Below are 23433 nucleotides of genomic sequence, written 5' to 3' on the forward strand. Positions count from 1 at the left end.
CACGGAATTTTTATGGATGACATGTCACCGGGCCACATTTGTTCGCGATTGGTTAGAACAACATTCTGGACAATTTGAATGAATGATTTGGCTACCCGTCGAACGTTTATGGGACATAATCGAGAGTTCAGTTCATACTCAAAATCCTGCACCGGCAACACTTTTGCAATTATGAATGGCCGTAGAGGCAGCATGTCTCAGTATTTTTTACATGGGGCTTTCAACGGCTCGCTGAGTCCATGCTACGAGGTGCATTCAAGTTCTAAGGCCTCCGATTTTTTTTCTAATTAACTACTCACCCGAAATCGATGAAACTGGCGTTACTTCTCGACGTAATCGCCCTGCAGACGAACACATTTTTCACAACGCTGACGCCATGATTCCATGGCAGCGGCGAAGGCTTCTTTAGGAGTCTGTTTTGACCACTGGAAAATCGCTGAGGCAATAGCAGCACGGCTGGTGAATGTGCGGCCACGGAGAGTGTCTTTCATTGTTGGAAAAAGCCAAAAGTCACTAGGAGCCAGGTCAGGTGAGTAGGGAGCATGAGGAATCACTTAAAAGTTGTTATCACGAAGAAACTCTTGCGTAACGTTAGCTCGATGTGCGGGTGCGTTGTCTTGGTGAAACAGCACACGCGCAGCCCTTCCCGGACGTTTTTATTGCAGTGCAGGAAGTAATTTGTTCTTCAAAACATTTTCGTAGGATGCACCTGTTACCGTAGTGCCCTTTGGAACGCAATGGGTGAGGGTTATGCCCTCGCTGTCCCAGAACATGGACACCATCATTTTTTCAGCACTGGCGGTTACCCGAAATTTTTTTGGTGGCGGTCAGTCTGTGTGCTTCCATTGAGCTGACTGGCGCTTTGTTTCTGGATTGAAAAATGGCATCCACGTCTCATCCATTGTCACAACTGACGAAAAGAAAGTCCCATTCATGCTGTCGTGGCACCCACCTGGATGACACTTTTCGCATTTTCAGGTCGTCATGCAGGATTGTGTGCACAGAACCCACAGAAATGCCAACTCTGGAGGCGATCTGTTCAACAGTCATTCGGCGATCCCCCAAAACAATTCTCTCCACTTTCTCGATCATGTCGTCAGACCGGCTTGTGCGAGCCCGAGGTTGTTTCGGTTTGTTGTCACACGATGTTCTGCCTTCGTTAAACTGTCGCACCCACGAACGCACTTTCGACACATCCATAACTCCATCACCACATGTCTCCTTCCACTGTCGATGAATTTCAATTGGTTTCACACCACGCAAATTCAGAAAACGAAGGATTGCACGCTGTTTAAGTAAGGAAAACGTCGCCATTTTATGTATTTAAAACAGTTCTCATTCTCGCCGCTGGCGGTAAAATTCCATCTGCCGTACGGTGCTGCCATCTCTGGGACGTATTGACAATGAACGCTGCCTCATTTTAAAACAGTGCGCATGTTTCTATCTGTTTCCAATCCGGAGAAAAAAAATCGGAGGCCTTAGAACTTGAATGCACCTCGTCCGTCGAGTTGCTGCGCTCGCCGGGCCGGGCCTTGTGCCTTAACTACTTGAGTAATTTATTTTGTCTCATCAAACATTGTTTGAATCTCATCATCGTCTGCAGTGCTGGTTAGCATACAAACTTGTACTACTGTGGTGGGTGTTGGCTTCATGTCTCTCTCTGCTGTTCATAGTAACTTACCCGCATTCCTGGTTTCTTATTAATTATTATATCTACATCTGTATTATCCCTATTTGATTTTGTATTTATAACCCTGTACTCACCTGACCAGAGGTCCTGTTCCCCCTGCCAGCGAGCTTCGTTAATTCCCACATATTTAACTTCAAACTATTCATTTACCTTTTTAAATTTCCTAACCTTTCTGCCCGATTAAGAGGTCCATCATTCGACGCTCCGACCCGTGGAAAGCGAGTTTTCTTTCTTGTAATGACGTCATCCTCCTGAGTGGCCTCTGTCCGAAGATTCGAATAGGGGCTACTTTTCCCTCCAGCATATTTTACCTAAGAGGATACCATTATCATTTAACCAAACAGTAGAGCTGCATGCCCCTGGGAAAAATGGCGGCTGTAGTTTCACTTTGCTTTCAGCAGTTCGCAGTACCAGCAAAGCAAAACCATGTTGATGTTGGCTGATGTTTCAAGGCCACATCAGTCAATCATCCATACTGTTGCGTTAGCAACTACTGAAAAGGCTGCTGACCCTCTTCAAAAACTACCTGTTTGTGTGGTCTCTCAACAGATACTCCTCTTTTGTGGTTGCACCTACGACACGACTGTCTGTATCAGTTGAGGCCTGCATGACACCTCAGCATGGCAAAGGCCACGGGTCCCTGGAGAGGGCGGGGGCGCGGAAAGGGACATCCATCGGTTCTAAAATCAGGATTGTGCGTAAGTGTGATTATGCGTGAAATTTCAATGATTCTCAATCTTAATCCCAGTATTTAATGATGGTAGTTTTTATTTTACACGGGTTAGTGTTATTATATATTGTTTATTTACATCTAAATTAAAACCATTTTTGAGTGGAAGTATATACAGGGCGATTTTTTGCACCCTCTACAAACTCCAGGGATTGATCGAGTAGAGGATACGGAACAGAAAAGGTCTAATGAACTTATGTTCTCAATCCCGCGTCCGGCCATCCTGATTTAGGTTTTCCGTGATTTCCCTAAATCACTCCAGGCAAATGCCGGGATGGTTCCTATGAAAGGGCACGGCTGACTTCCTTCCTCATCCTTCCCTAATTCGATGAGACCGATGACCACGGTGTCTGGTCTCCTTCCCCAAAACAACCAACCAACTTATGTTCGGAAATGCATGGTTTCCATGCTAGAGACCATTTATTCAGTATACATTGTTACAGAGACTGCGGTCTAATACAGGCTGTACCATGCAGCCACAGTTATAGTGTGTGTTGAAAATTGTTTCTATGTGCCTCAATGCATGCATGTACGCACCGTAGCATTTACTGTCTCACACGTTCACATCGGCCAGGCTGGATCCGAACAGTATCAAAGGCAGAATGAATACTCTGCTCCAGTGTCTTCACATCTGGAATGGGCCCTGCATACATGATACTTCTGAGATGGCTCCATAACCAGAAATCGCACGGTGAACGAGCAAGCCATCCAACAGGACCACCTCGTCCGATCCGTCGCCGAGGGAAGACACGATTGAGAGGCGTCCGGACGTTAATAGCGAAGTGGGCTGGAGCACCATCATGCAGCAGCCACATAGCCCTGCTAATCATCAATGGTTCTACCTCCAGTAGGGCAGGCAAAGTCGCCAGCAAGAAAGTCCGGCCAATTAGGCGTCGTGGAAGGAAGACTGGTCCCAAAATACGATCGCCAGTTATCTCGGCCCACACATTCCGGCTGTACCAATGTTGATGATTCGCTGTCACCAATACCATTGGGGCTCTGCATACTATCTCATAGATGATTGTTATGAAAGTTGAAGATACCACTCCGCCTGAAGGTGGCCTCATCTGTGAATAGGATGGATGACACAAATCCTCGAATCGTGGTTGCCTGGTGAAGAAACCAGTGACAAAACTGCTCCCGATGTGGAAAAGCCTGTCGCTAGTAAGCCTTCCACAGCTATAAGTAATAAGGGTAGTAACGATTGTCATGCACAATGTTCCACACGGTCGTCTGGCTTACCCTGTATTGGCGAGCCAACTGCCTGGTACTGACACGGCGGTCGCCTTCTACAGTGTTAATCACATTTTCCTGGAAGTCTGGTCTCCAAACATTTCTGGTAGGTCCTTCATGATATCCTGCTTCCTGAAATGACCCTGTCTCAGACAAACAGCGAAATCCAGTCACGAACACTGAATGCTGTGATTGTTGGCCGGGATAGATCTCCTGGTACAATCTTGCTGCCCGCCGCCCATTGCGATTTGCCTTTCCGTAAATAAACACCATATCGGCAAGCTCTCGATTGGAACACGGAACCGCTGTGTACAATGCTGTATCACATCCACTACAAGGTGAGTCAGCAAGAGAAGTGAACGGACACAACATTACCAATTACTATGGCAGGAGAGGGCGCTAGGGCATGACGTATGAGGATGAGTACCACCCTCTAGGAGGAAACCATGCTTACTGCAACTGTGGCTGCATGGTACAGCGCGTATTACACCGCAGTCTCTGTAACAAAGTATGACTGAATAAATGGTATCTGAGATGGAAACCGTGTATTTCCAGACATAAGTTCATTAGACCTTTTTTGTTCCATATCCTCTCATCCATCAATCTCTAGAGTTCGTACACGGTATAAGAAATCGCGATGTACATCACTTACTACGAGCATCAGCCATTTATGGCGTTAAAAAGATTTCTATGATAAGAACGACTGAATATTATTTTGAAAGGCCATGAGACATAATGAAATACTATTTCTGTGCCCCATAGGCTCCATAGTCACAGGTGAAAATTAGGCAAATGTAGACCCGTGAGACCATCACACGAAAAAATAACTATTTAGAAATCTAAACAACAAAGTACATGTGGTGTAACAAATGATTCCCATCCAAGACAGGGGACAGGCTATTGTGGTCACCAGAGCCGAGAACTGAATATACTCAACCATTGAAGGCGTAAGAAGTGGCCTTTACGCTCCATATTAATGTCGCTGTAGAAGATACCTTAATTGTATCTGTTATAAATTTCACAAAATTTTCGTATGGATGGAAGAAGGAAGCGTCAGCAGATTACACATCTCTATTGGCTCTCAAGGAGTCAACAAAAAGAAGGGCTTTAGTTTTTTCTTATATAACTGGGCACATTACTTATTCTGGAAAGATTTTTAATTCCCTTTTCGTTATATTAGTAAATTTGTTAGGAAACTCCTTGATGTTCGGTAAATTTATATTCATATTTTCAGGAAAATTCCCGGTGGACTCCGACACAAGGACACACAAACGGGGCAGCAGGGAATCATCCATCGAGACCACATCCATTATCATAGAAGAGCATGCGTTTGCCGATGAGGATCCAACCGCACCAAAGACATGCTTGCTTCCCTGTACTGCGAGAGTTGCATAGATCGTAACTCTTTATGAAATATTGATCTGGTGACGATTTTATGACCTTTTTGTTGAATATCAGCAGTCCCTTCAACTAACCACTTGCTAATTTTTGTTTTTTTTTTTTTTTGCAACAGACAATCTTATTCTTACTTTTAAATTTCTTTACCCACGAGATGGAAGCTCTGAACTGCAGTGAATTGTGAGAGTAAATTCTCCTCTTTGTTTTCAGTGCCCAAAGTCTCAATGTGCGGTCATGTATTATTGCGTTTTCCTGTCTCTCTGCAATAAAATTATTACGTAATTCACGATTTATCATATCCTGCAGAACTTTTGGGTTCGACGAATGGCGTTGTTTTAGCCTGTTTTCAAAGTTTTGCAACACATTCTTGATATTTATTTTCCTTTTCTGTACCAACACTACTGTAATTTTCAGGCGCGGTGTCATATCAAATGATAATCCAGGACGACGCAGGCAGGGAGGATCAACATTTCCATCTTTTTCCCATGGTTGTTTTGCCCGTATCTTGTACACATCAGCCAGATATCCTTCTGGAAACTTCATTCGTTTTCTTGGAGGTGATGGCTGATTAGATGAACCGCTGCTTCCATGGAAATCGGCCGCTGATGACATTGTTTCTATGCTCACTGCCATGGCACTATCATTTTCTTCATGTGACGCCTCTTCATCTGATGACTCTTGACTTGATGCCTCTTCATCTATTAAAAGTGTAGAAACCTCTGCTATTACGGCATCCTATTCTGTCAACTTATACTTTATTTGATCATAAACAACACGTTTCTCTTCTATAGGTACACATTCTGCAATACCAAAGTATTCTACTAACAATTTCACAATTACTGCCTGCCTCGTCGTCCAGGGTGAAAACAACACACTTCCACATCACAAAGATAATCTGATTACTGTAACAGCAAACACAAACCCATCTAAAGTATAGTGACCACTGCACTGCTTTCAGAGCGATACGTAAATGGAGGGCGATAGTAGAGAGGGGAAAACTATCACCGCCCCAACTATTCCTCCCTCTCCTCTCAATAGCGTTGCGGCATAGCAGCTAAAACTTAATAAGGAATTGTTCTCTCTAGTCAGTAACAAATCAAAAGCAGTTTTGTTCTGTTGCCTGCAACAACTACCGTGACCTTGTCAGATCCTCCGCATGGCAACCTGCGTCTGACTACTCACTGTGCAGGTTTCTCAGCCATTGTTGTTATGGCGATAACGTATGGCTGAGGGAGAGCCTGTTTAGATCTTAAGGGAATTTGTTCATTTCGGAATAGATGATAGAACTGGCCTGGTTTTTGAGCTTTTTTATCGATCTGTTGCTCTACCCTGTTATAACTTGAAATCGTGCATCCAAGATATTTTTACTGGTCTGCTGTTTCCAGCTGTGTATCTTCAAGCCTGATCTTTCTTTTTTCTTCTGTCTGTTGACTGTCATGGCGACCACTTTTGATTTATTTATGGTTAAACTATGTCCTTTTAGATGGTCACTTCAGGTGACCAGCCTCTCCTTTCCGGGTTCTCTGGTGACGATGACCAAGATCCAAACAAGTGGCTGGATGTATATGAGCGAATAGCCAAATTTAACAAATGGGATGACACCGTGTGTTTGGCTAACGTGTTTTTCTACATGGAGGGCACTGCCAAGCAATGGTATGAGAACAACGAGGAGAAGTTCATAAGCTGGGAAGTATTGCAGGCGGAACTGCGCAAGTATTTCGGCGACACACAACGACAGAAGTACGATGCTGAAGATAAATTAAAGTGGAGGGCACAGCGTCCAGGAAAGTCTACAGCATCCTACATTCAAGACGTCTTGGAGCTGTGTAAAATAGTGAATCCTAGAATGAAAGAGGAAGATAAGGTTGCACATCTCATGAAGGGTGTTGCTGAGGGCGTGTATCAAGCCCTACTCCTGAAGGAAGTTTCGACAGCAGACGACTTCATAAAATGATGCCAGTATATCGAGACAATGCATCAAAAAAGAATTACACGCAAGAAGTTTGAACGGCTTCCAAACGTCGTATCGATGTCTGTGATGGAGGAAGGAACTGATTTCACATGTGTTCTTCGTCAGATAGTGAGAGAGGAAGTTCAGAAGGCACTTGGATTGCACGGCGAGCAATAAACCGAAACGCTTCAAGAGCTCATAAGGGGGGAAGAAGAACTGATATTGAACCCAATCTCTCGTCCTTCATTTTCCTTTCAAATGGTGAAAAAGTCGAGACCCAGGCAAAGTTTCGTTCCTACAATGCCGTATGAGCAACCTGTTTGGGCACCAAGGAAGACTAATGTCTGGAGGACCCAGGATAACCAACCAGAATGTTTACACTGCTGACGACCGGGACACGTGGTGCGCTGTTCTCGAGAAAGGCGGTGGATATTTGATGACGCCCGCGCCAGAAGACAGCAGACCGATCTTAGCCGACGCCAACTCCGGGACGACGAAGATGAACAAGAAGATGGGGGTGCAGGACGACGTAGGTCACCATCGTCGTAAGCTAGCCGCTGGAGAGGACGCTCCCCAACACTCCGATCAAGGTCTCCATCGCCGTTTAAAAGCTCCAGCCGATCACCTAGTCGCCGCAACCTGGAAAACTAAAGGGTGCGACCTTCCTTGAAGGTGAGCCCGCCGAAGAGAAAAATTCTCCGCTGCCGATCACTACAAAAATGATAGGAAACTACATCGATATCCTCGTGGACGGTCGACCAGCTTAAGCTCTTGTGGACTCTGGAGCATCATAGTCATTTCGGAGATGTACCGTCGCCAGTTGCAGAAAACCGTATTCGTCGACAACAAAACATCTCTGCTGAAGGTGGCTAATGGGAAATATGTAAAACCTACAGGAAGATGTCATTCGTGTGGGTGTAAGTAGCCATACACAAACCTTAGAAGTCATCGTCTTACAAGCGCGTAGTCATGACGTCATTCTCGGATGGGACTTTTTGAAAGCTTCTCAGGCTATTATAGATTGTGGTTGCTCGAAGATTGTATTAGACGAGATGAGATACTGTGGACAGGGCCAAGCGGTTCTAGGCGCTACAATCTGGAACCGGGCGACCGCTACGGTCGCAGGTTCGAATCCTGCCTCGGGCATGGATGTGTGTGATGTCCGTAGGTTAGTTAGGTTTAAGTAGTTCTAGGGGACTGATGACCTCAGCAGTTAAGTCCCATAGTGCTCAGAGCCATTTGAACCATTTGAACTGTGGACAGGAAGATGCGCATCCGAGTGTGTGGAGACTATGTGTGCTGGATGAAGTTATCATTCCTGCAGTCAGCGCTAGAAAGGTAACTGTCATGTGTCATGCCATGCATGAACCCATGGATCTTATTGTGGAATGTAAGAGAAGCATAACACTGAAGAACAATTTGGTCATCCCAGCCTCTGTCGCCGAGAACCGCAGATTCTTACAAGACGCATGTGCGTAGCAAACGCTGAGCCGTTAATTGCCGAACAGCTGAGCGTCACAGAAACCTCTCAAGACGAGTCTGTGAGCGAAATTGGCGCTACCACTACGAGTCAAGATCTTATAGCTCGACTATCACCAGATCTAACTAAGGAACAACAGAGGAAGCTACTTGCCATTCTTCCAGAGTTCTCTGAATGCTTCAATCCAAAGGTGAAGAGTAAATTAGACAAATCGACGGTGAAGCACCGGATTATCACTGAGATCATCAACCAATAAGCGAGAGTGCATACCGTGTGTCAGCAATGGAACTTCGAATAATTCGCGACGAGGTAAAGGAAATGATGAAGAACGACATCATTCAGCCTTCGCAGAGCCCATGGTCGTCACCAGTGGTTCTCGTCAGGAAGAAGGATGGCAGTTGGCGCTTTTGTGTTGATTACAGGAAGCTTAATAAGATAACTAAAAAGGACGTTTACCCTTTTCCACGAATTGACGATACACTAGATTGTCTGAAGGGGGCTAAGTTTTTCTTAGCCATGGACATGTACTCGGGATTCTGGCAAATCGAAATAGAGGAGGCTGATCGGGAGAAAACTGCATTCATCACCCATGAGGGCCTGTATGAGTTTAAGGTCATTCCGTTTGGTTTGTGCAATGCACCAGCAACTTTTGAACGGATGATGGATAATCTTCTAAGTCACCTGAAGTGGACGATGTGTCTTTGTTATTTAGATGACATTATAGTGTTCTCAGAGACATTTGATGAACACGTAAAAAGACTGAGGGTTGTTCTTATGTATCTACAACAAGGCGGACTGAAACTTAATCCAAGAAATCAAAATACTTGGACACGAAGGTGTGCGGCCAGACCCAGAAAAGGCGAGATCTGTAACGGAATTTCCTATTCCTGAAAGTATTAGAGATGTGAGAAGCTTCCTCGGATTATGTTCTTATCACCGTCGTTTTATCAAAGACTTTTGCATCAAAACCAGGCCACCCCAAGAGTTGTTAAAAGCCAATGCTAAATGTATCTAGAATGGTGTTCAACAAGATTCTATTGATGTGCTGCGAAAGGCTCTGAAGACTGAACCTGTACTTGGTTTGTATGATGAGAGAGCACCTGAAGAACTACACACAGATGCCAGTGGGTATGGCATCGGTGCTATTCAAATCAAATAGCTCGGAGCACTATGGGACTAAACATCTGAGGTCATCAATCCCTAGAACTTAGAACTACTTAAACCTAACTATCCTAAGGACATCACGCACATCCATTCCCGAGGCAGGATTCGAACCTGGGACCGCAACTCGGTGCTGTTCTGGTGCAAATTTCTGATGGAAAAGAGAAGGTTATAGCCTATGCTTCTAGGACACATACTAAAGCCGAGAGAAACTACTCAACTACAGAAAGAGAATGTCTTTCTGTGATCTGGGCCATGCGCAAATTTCGACAGTATCATTCACTTTGTTGGTTGACAGGTCTTAAGGATCCAACTGGACTACTCGCCAGGTGGGCGCAACGTCTTCAAGAGTATGACATTAACATAGTGTACAGAAGTGGAAGAAAACACCACGATGCCGACTGTCTCTCAAGAAACCCTGTGCAAGACCATCAAGACTTTGATGAAGATACTGACTGTCTCGCCGTACTCCAGGATATCTCTGCTGAGCAGAAGAAGGACGCCAAGATATCTCAAATTATGATTGCCTTAAATCGGTCTGAGGATGTGAAAGGACAATTTAAGGTAGTTAATGGATTACTCTGCAAGAAAAACTTTGATCCGTTTCGAAAGAGGTGGCTACCAGCGATTCCTAAACACATGCGCTTAGATGTTATACAGAAATACCATGACACACCTGAGACCGGACATTTAGGATTTCTTAAGACATACGATCGGACCCGAAAGAGATTTTTCTGGCCAGTTTTATTTAGGAGTGTCCGTCACTATGTCTCGCATTCTCGAGAGTGCCAGAGGAGAAAGGCAGTTCCTCAGAAACCACCTGGCCGACTCATACCAATTCCACCAGCCGAAACGCCTTTCCAGCGTATTGGGATTGACCTCCTCGGACGATTTCCAACGTCTGCTCGCGGCAATGGGTGGATTATTGTTTGCACTGATTATCTGCCACGCTATGACATCGGAAAAGGCGTGAAAACAGCCGAAGCATTCAAGGTAGCCAAATTTATCGTGGGAGACATTGTATTAAAACACGGTGCCCTAAGGTCGTTATTACGGATCGAGGGAAAGTTTTTCAATTGAATCTTGTGACAGAGACAAACCGTCGGTGCAACATTACTCATCACATAACGACTGCCTACCATCCGCAAGCTAACGGGCTTACTGAACGCCTTCATCAGACCTTGGCCGACATGCTATCAATGTTCGTCAATGTTGAGCAGAGCAACTGGGATGAGGTGCTACCTGTCGTGATGTTTGCCTACAACGCCGCCAAACAAGACACCACATGGTGCATGGGTGTGAGGCGACTACGACGATGAACACTGTTGCCGTTACATCCTGATGACGTAGATGACAACTACATCGGCCAGGGGTTAAACAGACCTGAAGAAGCTCGCCAGTTAGCTCGACTCCGCACGCTGCAGGCTCAAGAAACCGATCGCCGAAGGCATGACGCGAGCCACCACCCTGTTGTCTACCAGCCTGGTGACATCGCCTGGATCTTCACTCCTGTTCGGAAGGCTGGTCTCTCTGAGAAGTTCCTCAGGGGCTACTTTGGACCTTATAAGGTTATGAGACAGTAGTCTGATGTTACTTACGAAGTTGAAGATTTCGATCCCAGCGCAAGACGACGAAAGATCAGAGATACGGTCCACGCCCTTCGAATGAAGCCCTACAAGGATCTTGCCACCCAGGGTAAATTCGAAGCTCCAGCGACAGGCAACAAGCGGGAAGGTGACGAAGAGCGTAGCGGCAAAAGAAGTTCTAAGATCACCGCCAGGGTGCGCATCAGTCATCGGGAGTCTGAGTATGCAGAACCGACGACTCGTTCCCGAACTAGGACGACGTAACACCGATATGATGTTCTCTTAAGGAGGGAGAAATGTCACAGCAGAAGCTGTGTAGCACCGTGGTGTAGTAGTTATGATACTAAACTGTTGAATGGAGGGTCGTGAGTTCGACACTCACCTGGACTGTACAGTTTTAATTTCTATATTGTGTTGGAGTACATTCTAGAAGTATCCACAAATGTCAAGAATCATTGTACTGGAATGTTCTGTAGCTGTATATATACCGTATGGGTTCTGGCCGGAGGCAGTTTGCTGCGCGCTCTTGTATGTGCAAGTGCTGAATAAACCTTCGTTAAGTGAAGTTAGTGTTCGTCATTCATCTAATTACACCTTCTTCTTGTTGAAGTTACTGTTTCCATGGCTGAGAATGGTGGACGCAATGTGCGAACTTGATGCAGTGCACAAACTGTGTCACAATTGTACATTCCATGGTCCATTGTGCGAAAATTGTTGAGAACAATTGCGAAATTGTATCTGTAGTTGGGTTCCAGGCTGTCCTGGATGCAGACGGTGGTCACACTGACGATTTGCAACCTGGAACGTAAACACGGTACGCAATTAACAAAGGATTCCCCTCTCATCTAGAAATTAGAATGTGTTTCTTTCAGCGGTTTATTCGTTATTTCTCTGTCACGTGCCCTTACAAACGTTTCTACTAAGTTGCATTGTCCTACCATCACTCGTTTTTCATAGCCGGTACATTGCTGTAGTAGCGATTAATAAACTTGCTCTTCAAGATATTCAGACTGCCATAGTATATACGACAGTGGAATAAGTGATTATGGGTTTAGTTTATGACAATTTTTGCAGACAATGACTGCATGCTAAAATGTATGCTGATTGTGCAAAACATCCACAATCCATCTTTGCAAATGTTACACAAAAATTTAAAGAAACTGGAAGTGTGAGGAACGAAACACGCTAACGAAAAAGCATAGCCACTGATGAGAAAAATGCAATTAACATTTTAAAAGAGGTAACACAGGCTTCAATGCCACTACAAGGCAGCTTGAGTGTCCACGTGGGAACGACGCATCGTACGAAAAAAATGTTCTAGGTGAAAAGTTGATATTAGAAAAGGGGACATCTTTCTGTGCTACGACTGGCCATCCCCTAACCACCCCTCCTGCTTGGGCGGAGTCAACTTTGCATCTTAAAGTGGAAACTCCCCTTTTTATTGTATATTTGGATTCTTCGCCAAATACTACGTGCTGTGTAATTAAACTATTGTTTCCCCTTAATGGTAGACGGCGCTGACAAGTATCAAGTATGGCTGTCTTAACAATTAAGAACCGACACATTTGATTCTACATTTCATTTACGATGTAAATGTAAACTTTTGTGTTCTAACGGTTGATATTGATGTTCAAAATTTACTTTACTCTTGCAAATTTGATTGTGCAATACGATGTGCTTAGCTGTTTCAATGTCTCATTAGAAACTACGTTTAGCGTGACCCAGGAACAGCGAGATGTATGTAATAGTTTTCGGCTCCCATCGGGATACTTGATATCGCTGAATGCCCTCCTCTCTCACCATTATTGTAACTCACAATGAATACTGAAAGTGACGACCTTCCATTTCGATACATTCATTAATTCGTGCGTGAAATCCATGTTGTTGTTGATGTGGTCTTCAGTCCTGAGACTGGTTTGATGCAGCTCTCCATGCTACTCTATCCTGTGCAAGCTTCTTCATCTCCCAGTACCTACTACAACCTACATCCTTCTGAATCTGCTTAGTGTACTCATCTCTCGGTCTCCCTCTACGATTTTTACCCTCCACACTGCCCTCCAATGCTAAATTTGTGATCCCTTGATGCCTCAAAACATGTCCTACCAACCGATCCCTTCTTCTAGTCAAGTTGTGCCACAAACTTCTCTTCTCCCCAATCCTATTCAATACCTCCTCATTAGTTACGTGATCTATCCACCTTATCTTCAGTATTCTTCTGTAGCACCACATTTCGAAAGCTTCTATTCTCTTCTTGTCCAAACTAGTTATCGTCCATGTTTCACTTCCATACATGGCTACACTCCAAACAAATATTTTCAGAAATGACTTCCTGACACTTAAATCTATATTCGATGTTAACAAATTTCTCTTCTTCAGAAACGCTTTCCTTGCCATTGCCAGTCTACATTTTATATCCTCTCTACTTCGACCATCATCAGTTATTTTACTTCCTAAATAGCAAAACTCCTTTACTACTTTAAGTGTCTCATTTCCTAATCTAATTCCCTCAGCATCACCCGATTTAATTTGACTACATTCCATTATCCTCGTTTTGCTTTTGTTGATGTTCATCTTATATCCTCCTTTCAAGACACTGTCCATTCCGTTCAACTGCTCTTCCAAGTCCTTTGCCGTCTCTGACAGAATTACAATGTCATCGGCGAACCTCAAAGTTTTTACTTCGTCTCCATGAATTTTAATACCTACTCCAAATTTTTCTTTTGTTTCCTTTACTGCTTGCTCAATATACAGATTGAATAACATCGGGGAGAGGCTACAACCCTGTCTCACTCCTTTCCCAACCACTGCTTCCCTTTCATGCCCCTCGACTCTTATGACTGCCATCTGGTTTCTGTACAAATTGTAAATAGCCTTTCGCTCCCTGTATTTTACCCCTGCCACCTTTAGAATTTGAAAAAGAGTATTCCAGTCAACATTGTCAAAAGCTTTCTCTAAGTCTACAAATGCTAGAAACGTAGGTTTGCCTTTTCTTAATCTTTCTTCTAAGATAAGTCGTAAGGTCAGTATTGCCTCACGTGTTCCAACATTTCGACGGAATCCAAACTGATCCTCCCCGAGGTCCGCATCTACCAGTTTTTCCATTCGTCTGTAAAGAATTCGCGTTAGTATTTTGCAGCTGTGACTTATTAAACTGATAGTTCGGTAATTTTCACATCTGTCAGCACCTGCTTTCTTTGGGATTGGAATTATTATATTCTTCTTGAAGTCTGAGGGTATTTGGCCTGTCTCATACATCTTGCTCACCAGCTGGTAGAGTTTTGTCATGACTGGCTCTCCCATGGCCGTCAGTAGTTCTAATGGAATGTTGTCTACTCCGGGGGCCTTGTTCCGACTCAGGTCTTTCAGTGCTCTGTCAAACTCTTCACGCAATATCGTATCACCCATTTCGTCTTCATCTACATCCTCTTCCATTTCCATAATATTGTCCTCAAGTACATCACCCTTGTATAAACCTTCTATATACTCCTTCCACCTTTCTGCCTTCCCTTCTTTGCTTAGAACTGGGTTGCCATCTGAGCTCTTGATATTCATACACGTGGTTCTCTTCTCTCCAAAGGTCTCTTTAATTTTCCTGTAGGCAGTATCTATCTTACCCCTAGTGAGATAAGCCTCTACATCCTTACATTTATCCTCTAGCCATCCCTGTTTAGCCATTTTGCACTTCCTCTCGATCTCATTTTTGAGACGTTTGTATTCCTTTTTGCCTGCTTCATTTACTGCATTTTTATATTTTCTCCTTTCATCAATTAAATTCAATATTTCTTCTGTTACCCAAGGATTTCTAGCAGCCCTCGTCTTTTTACCTACTTTATCCTCTGCTGCCTTCACTACTTCATCCCTCAGAGCTACCCATTCTTCTTCTACTGTATTTCTTTCCCCTATTCCTGTCAATTGTTCCCTTATGCTCTCCCTGAAACTCTGTACAACCTCTGGTTCTTTCAGTTTATCCAGGTCCCATCTCCTTAATTTCCCACATTTTTGCAGTTTCTTCAGTTTTAATCTACAGGTCATAACCAATAGATTGTGGTCAGAGTCCACATCTGCCCCTGGAAATGTCTTACAACTTAAAACCTGGTTCCTAAATCTCTGTCTTACCATTATATAATCTATCTGATACCTTTTAGTATCTCCAGGGTTCTTCCACGTATACAACCTTCTTTCATGATTCTTAAACCAAGTGTTACCTATGACTAAGTTGTGCTCTGTGCAAAATTCTACTAGGCGGCTTCCTCTTTCATTTCTTAGCCCCAATCCATATTCACCTACTATGTTTCCTTCTCTCCCTTTTCCTACACTCGAATTCCAGTCACCCATTACTATTAAATTTTCGTCTCCCTTCACTATCTGAATAATTTCTTTTATTTCATCGTACATTTCTTCAATTTCTTCGTCATCTGCAGAGCTAGTTGGCATATAAACTTGTACTACTGTAGTAGGTGTGGGCTTAGTATCTATCTTGGCCACAATAATGCGTTCACTATGCTGTTTGTAGTAGCTTACCCGCATTCCTATTTTCCTATTCATTATTAAACCTACTCCTGCATTACCCCTATTTGATTTTGTGTTTATAACCCTGTAATCACCTGACCAGAAGTCTTGTTCCTCCTGCCACCGAACTTCACTAATTCCCACTATATCTAACTTTATCCGATCCATTTCCCTTTTTAAATTTTCTAACCTACCTGCCCGATTAAGGGATCTGACATTCCACGCTCCGATCCGTAGAACGCCAGTTTTCTTTCTCCTGATAACGACATCCTCCTGAGTAGTCCCCGCCCGGAGATCCGAATGGGGGACTATTTTACCTCCGGAATATTTTACCCAAGAGGATGCCATCATCATTTAATCATACAGTAAAGCTGCATGTCCTCGGGAAAAATTACGGCTGTAGTTTCCCCTTGCTTTCAGCCGTTCGCAGTACCAGCACAGCAACGCCGTTTTGGTTAATGTTGCAAGGCCAGATTAGTCAATCATCCAGACTGTTGCCCCTGCAACTACTGAAAAGGCTGCTGCCCCTCTTCAGGAACCACACGTTTGTCTGGCCTCTCAACAGATACCCCTCCGTTGTGGTTGCACCTACGGTACGGCCATCTGTATCGCTGAGGCACGCAAGCCTCCCCACCAACGGCAAGGTCCATGGTTCATGGGGGGGAGGGAAATCCATGTATACAACTTAAAAGCATTGTTAATTACAGTTATGATGAGAGGTATTGGAATCAGGCATCCCTATGGTGAGAGGGAAGGGGACTCATCAATATGAAGCATCCCGATAGGAACAGAAAATTATTAATCCACGTCGCTGTTCCCGGATCCCGCTAAATGTAGTTTCTAACTAGATATTGAAACAGCTAACCATATCGCACTATACAATCAAATTTGCAAAACTAAATTTCGAACGTAAATATCAACCGTTAGAACACAAAAGTTTACATTTTCATCGTAAATGAAATGTAGAATCAGATGCGTCGGTTTTTAATCGCAAAGACAAGCACACTTGTTTGTCGATTACAGCGACATCTACACGAAAGGAAAACAATGGTTTGAGTAAACTGTAAGTACTTTTTGCCGTAGAATCCGAATATGCGAGGGATGGAAAGTTGTTTTTAAAATGATTGTAGTCATTCGTTAACTTTGCATTTCAGAAGAGTTATAAATTGTATCATAAAAATCAATCAGTATAAATAAAATAGTCATAGTTTTTTAGTTGATCTACTTATTTTGCTGATTTCATATCATCGACATGTGCAAGCACATTTAATATTAAAACCAGTTTAATCAGGCAAATTGATCCTGTCACGCTTTTGTAGTTCTATTTATTTTAAATCTGGAATGAGATTGCTTGCTTATATAGACCTACTTCTGCCTTGAATGATTTTACATGTATCCACATTCCATCTACAAGTAACCCCTTTCCCTGCAATGTCACATTCAGTTAATTTTATTTCTCAGATACACCAGCTGCAAACATCTCATATCTCCACTCCTCAATCCTATTTTTGGAACAAAATCATGAAATATTTCCTTTGTGTCCAGGAATAAGAGGCTTTTATTCTGCAGTGTCCAGACACTGTTTAACACTTCGCTCAGGCTCAATCACCTCAAACTGCTGTGGTTAATTACGTTTTCAGACTCTGGTCCCACATATTTAAGAACTGATTTGAACTGTCGATGGTGGAGTGCCCATGGTCTGTCTGTGTTCACAACACCAACGTTAGGGTCTATCACATACTTAAAATCCAGTACAGCTTTACGAAGGCTCCCCTGATGCAAAATACAATGAAAGCACAAGATATCACTGCCTGTGCCTTGTGCTCGTAACTTGTTCTTTAAAAGCTTCACCATACTTACATTTTTCCCACAGAAAACTCTGCCCCCCCCCCCCCCCCCCCATCTATTGTAACGCTTAAAATTTTTTCCAGGGTAAGCTACTTTTGTCCACACAATTCACAGCACACTCAAGCAAGTCCTGACCAGTGACTATCTTTAGTTGCGTGACGACGAAATTTTCATTAATTCTCATTAATTCCACTGATAAAGATAAGTAATTGTGCAGCGTCTTCGTTATCTGTGTTCTCGTTCATTGCCAAGGAAACCCAATCAAAATCTTTGCTCGCAGTCTTCAGCTGTTCTATGAATTCCCACTAATTAAATGAATGCGCTGCACTATGGTCCTCTTTGACAATAAAATGCTTACAGATTTGCTTCCAACATCAGAACACGAAATACTTGCAGTCTCTACCGTACCCTGTTTAATACACTCGCCATCAGATAAAGACTTGTTACGTTCAGCAGCGTTATAAGCTACCCTGAAACTTGCTTCTGTAGTGCTATTCTGAAGTGTTGATTGCTTTGTAAATAAATTTTGTTGCTTCTTCAGCCCTTTCACACCCTCCGCACCTTTTATTTTGCGTCCTTCCTTGGAAAGTTTGTAGCCAAATTCTCTGTTTTGTTTCGTAATGTTTCAGATTGTACTCCTTAAACATGGCTATCATTTCATAACATACTGCTTTACTGCTTTATTCCCAGTTTCAAAAAAGAAATATACGTTTTTCCATTCTTTATTAAACTTTACATGCATCAATGATTTTGCGTTTTTTCGGGGCGTTCATGGTTTCATTAAAGCTGGTTATTTATGTGTTTGATTAGATTAGATTAGTTTTTCGTTCCATAGATCTGTGTTGAGGAGATCCTCGTGGATGTGGAACATGTCACTTTTTTTAAAGCTGAAATAACAATACAAGTAGTGAAAATATATACAACCCATCATTTGTTTCTATTAAAAAAATTCGTCAGTGGAGTAGGAGTTGGCCACTAGTAAGTCTTTCAGGCTCCTTTTAAACTGATCTTCATTTGTAACTAAATTTTTTATGTTTGCTGGCAAATTATTGAAGATGAGTGTTCCTGACTAGTGGACCCCTTTTTGAACTAAAGTAAGTGCTTTTAAGTCCTTGTGCAGATCATTTTTGTTCCTAGTATTGTATGTATGAACTGAACTGTTTGTTGGAAAAAGAGATATATTATTTAGGACAAATTTAATTAAGGAGTAAATATACTGAGAGGCAGTAGTTAGTATACCCAGTTCTTTGAAGAGGTTTCTACAAGACGTCCGTGAGTTTACTCCACAAATAATACGTATTACACGCATTGCGTGAATCGTATTTTTGCTACACCTGGTCCATGCTCATCTCGACAAATGCCATCATCAAGCTGAACTGCAGCTCAAAATGTGTAGTGTGCCTCAGATGCATGCTAGTGGGAACAGTGTTATGTTGTGGGAGACATTCTGTTGCAATTGCACGGGACCTGTGTTAGAAATTGAAGACATGCTCGTTGTGTTCCCTGATGGAAATGTCTCTTTCAGCAGTATGATTGTCCATGTCCTGGAGCCAGACCCACATAACAGTGGTTTGAGAAGCATCATAATGAACTCACACAGATGTTTCAGCTACCAAATTCACCTGATGTAAATCCTATGGAACCCAGCTGGGCTACTGTCTTCTTTGAAGAGGTTTCTAAAGGACACCCGTGAATTGTACTCCACAAATAATACATACTACATGCTTTTGGACTCTGAAAACTTTTGTTTGACTTGAAGAGTTACCCCAAAATATTATACCACATGACATTATGGAATGAAAGTAGGCAAAGTATGCAAGCTTTTTCACTTTTATGTCGCCTGTGTCTGCTAACACTCGAATTGCAAATACAGATTTGTTAAGGCGTTTCTGCAGTTCTGTGGTGTGCTCCTCCAAACTAAATTTATTATCAAGTTTTAATCCCAGGAATTTAAGACTGTCAACCTCTTCTATCTGCTCTTCTTCATACTTTATGCATATGCTGGGTGGAAACCTCTTACAGGTTCTGAATTGCATGTAGTGAGTCTTTTCAAAGTTTAATGTCAATGAGTTGGCTTTAAACCATTTATTATTATCCATGAAAATATCATTAGCAGATCTTTCTAGAACTACACTCGACATACTGTTTATTTCAATACTTGTGTCATCTGCAAACAAAACGAACTCTGCTTCTGGCAGTGTAACTGATGAGAGATCATTAATGTACACAAGAAAAAGCAATGGCCCTAAGATGAATCCTTGTGGGACACCACATTTAATTTCTTCCCATTCTGATGATGACTGATGACTTAATTCACTAGTCCCTTGCACTGACACCCTTTGTTTCCTGTTAGCGAGGTATGGCTTGAACCATTTTGCAGCACTACCCATGACACCATAGAATTCTAATTTATTTAAAAGGATGTTGTGGTTTACACAATCGAATGCCTTTGACAAATCACAGAAAATACCTGCTGATTGTAACTTGTTATTTAATGAATTAAGTACATTTTCACTGTAGGTGTAAATAGTCTTTTCGATATCAGAACCCTTCAGAAATCCAAACTGTGTTCTTGATAATATGTTATTTGTGGTCAGATGGTTGAGAAGCTGCCTGTAGTTTACTTTTTCTAAAATTTTTGAGAATCCTGGCAAAAGTGAAATCGGTCTGTAGTTTGATGGCATCTCTTTATCCCCTTTCTTGAATAGAGGCTTAACATCTTATTTCAGCCAGTCAGGAAATGTCCCATTTATAATAGACTATTTACACAAGTAACTTAGAATAGTACTAAACTCACAAGAACATGCCTTAATTAACTTTGTTGATATTTCATTGTAACCACTAGAATGCTTTGTTTTGAAAATTTTTATAATGGAAGTTATTTCTTTTGGTGAAGTGAGTGGCATATTCATGTACCTGAAGCTATTTGTAAAGGCTAGTTTCAGATATTCAAGGGCATTAGTTACTGATCCTAACAATCCCATTCTATCAGTAACGGATATAAAGTACTTGTTAAATAGATGTGTCACACTATGCCCATCGGTTACTAATGTGTCATCTACCCTTAGTGCTATTTGCTCCTGTTCCTTTCTGGTTCTACCAGTCTCCTCTTTCACTGTATCCCATATTGTTTTTATTTTGTTCCCTGTCATTGCTATCTTCTCCTCGTAGTGTATTTGTTTAGATGTCCGAATTACTTTTTTAATATTTTACAGTATTCCTTGTATTTAGCTAAATCATCAGCATTGGAGCTATTCTTGGTCGACAGATACATTTTACTTTTTGTCTTACAGGAAATCTTTATTCCTTGTGTGATCCATGGTTTTATTATAGACTTCTGTTTAATTTGAGTAACTTTTAGAGGAAAACAGTTTAAAACATGGCACTGACATTGTTCATGAATGTGTTATATTTTTCATTCATGTCATGAGCACTATAAACACCTTTCCAGTTCATAACTTTGAGCAGTTTTCTAAAACGCTCCATTCTTGGTTGATTGAATACTCTCCTGTACTCAGATTTAGTAGTCTTGATAATCTGCTTAGAATTTACATCTAAAACAAGGAGCTACATGTCATGATCTGACAGTCCATTTACTACAGGTTTTATGATATGATTTTGTTCCTTTGATTTGTCTATAAAAATGTTATCAACGGCTGTCCTTGAGGATTTAGTCAGCCTAGTTGGAAAGTTTACAATGTGAGTTAGATTGAAAGACAACATTACTAACTGCAGTAAATGTTTACTGGAAGATTGAATTAGAAGATCTGTATTAAATTCACCTGCATTCAAAATTTCTTTGTTTCTTACTGTTAAATAACCCAAAAGAGCTTCTAGATGATTTATGAATAGATTATAATTTGCTGTAGGTGCTCGGTAAATAGTTACTATTATATAGGATCTGTTATGGAACTCTACTTCTGTTGCACATGCTTCTAGATGCTGCTCTAAACAGAATTTATTAATGTCAATATTCTTGAATTTATGCCAGTTTTTAATAAATGTGGCAACTCCTCCTCCATCCATATCTACTCTGCAGAAGTAGGCAGCTAGCTTAAATCCTGAAATGTCTAACATATCTATACCAGTGGTCACTTGATGTTCAGAGAGGCAGATTATGTCAATTTGGTTAGATGAATTCATTTCATCGATACAAATGAGTAGTTCATCAACTTTATTTCTGAGTCCCGGAATGTTCTGGTGTAATGAAGATAACTGATACTGCATACTAATGGGATTATAACTGCTTTGGTGAAGATGAACTGGCAGTTTCTGATTACTTTCTGTTAAACATTGTTTAAATGGAGGCTGTATGCTAAAATCTGACTCCTGTTTATCTGTTTTCTCAAACTGAGTGTGTCTGCCAATCTCTCTTAAAACGCGTTTTCTATCCCCCTTCCCTATCCTAAAAAAGGCATCCCTCTGACACCTGTGACCACTGGTATTTTACCACTTGTGACAGTGTCCCCCCTTAAGTTTCCTGCAATCAAGCCAGACAGTTTTGCCTTCTCTTTCCTATTGAGGTGAAGGCCACGCCTAGTGTAGTCCCACCTATCAATAGCATCCACAGGAATCAAACCAATATGGGACCCTATATCCGTCCTAAGCAGCCACTCCCACTCCAACTCCAAGTCCACCCTCCATACAGAAGAGTTCAAATGAGGCCGATCATGGTGTCTCAGCACAGAGACAAATCCCACACTTGTATGCTTCGTTGCTGATGCTATTTTCACCAGGTCAATCTCTATGGAATATTCAGAGTCTCTGACAATGCTGTTTCCTGGATCACACACTATAACCACGGCATCCTCCTTCGTGAAATCCTTGCATAAAGAACCTATATCCTCTGTTACCTGACCTAGATCTGCACTAGGCTTGAAAAAGTTTGTGACCTGGTACTCTGGACCTAGATTTTCCTGCAGTAGTTGGCCAACACCTCTATCATGGGAGAGTCAAAACGGAAATAAACCAGACCAATCGGAACAGCGCTGCGTGTCATACTCTTCGCAAAAATCAAGTTGAGAGGAGTGGTTACGAGGTGGTAAGTTTTAGCACAGACTTTTGTCCCCATTACTAATGCTAGCTCTTTACCTAAAGCATTTTTTTGTACGATGCGTCGTTTGAGATTTTTACTTGTCTCAGATTAAAACAAATACCCTGTGCACAGTTTCTAAGAGTTATTGAAAGACATCCCACAGGACAAAGCAATCCATGTAGTAGCAACATCACGGATATCCCATCCATTCTGTATAAATAGGTACATATCTTCTTAACAGAACGTCTGCAGATCATTGGATCGGTTGCTCGGGAATCCTAAAATGTCCCGCACGCTCACTAGAATTAACACATCCGGATTTTTTTATCCATGGGGAAAATTAAAACAAGAAGGTTACAAGGAAACACCGACGACCTCCGAAGACATGAAATGCCGTATAACATGGCACAATAAACATACCACCGCACCTGAGTTCTGTGCCTGTTCACGTTTGGTACACAAGGGCAGAGGTTTGTCGGACCTCTTCTCCTGACGGCCGGACAATAGTTCGCGGCGCTGTTATGTTGTTACTATTTGATCGAGTTTCATATACGTTATGTCGTTGAATTCCTCTTCGAAGGGTCTTTCCAGTGCAATAGAAAAAGTATTTACTTCGATGAAAAAAACGATGTCGGTGTAGCTATAAACGCTAAAAATTAATTGCGTACGTTTACTCGTTGTGAATACATTTTTGTTTGGCTCTCCTAGCTTCCTCACGATGTGTACGGCAACCTGGCAAAAATCTCCACAAACGCTGCAGTAATCGTATGAATGCAAATCACACAAACAGTTGCTCCAATCAGCAATACCCA

General features: G+C 42.2%; 1 long non-coding RNA gene across 3 annotated transcripts in view; it reads left to right on the plus strand.

Annotated features, from left to right (window-relative positions):
- The window catches only part of LOC126298967 (uncharacterized), a 450144-nt gene that overhangs the window by 386435 nt on the left and 40276 nt on the right, over window positions 1-23433 (plus strand). Inside the window, exon 1 of one of the 3 annotated variants that reach the window (XR_007552700.1) lies at window positions 4910-5077. The exons of the other annotated variants lie outside the window; for them this stretch is intronic. This is a non-coding gene — a long non-coding RNA (uncharacterized LOC126298967). Of the gene's footprint in view, window positions 1-4909; window positions 5078-23433 lie in introns of those variants that run through there. 3 annotated transcript variants of the gene reach the window in all.

Source organism: Schistocerca gregaria, chromosome X, assembly GCF_023897955.1.
Source record: "Schistocerca gregaria isolate iqSchGreg1 chromosome X, iqSchGreg1.2, whole genome shotgun sequence".
NCBI classification, from domain to species: Eukaryota; Metazoa; Arthropoda; class Insecta; order Orthoptera; family Acrididae; genus Schistocerca; species Schistocerca gregaria.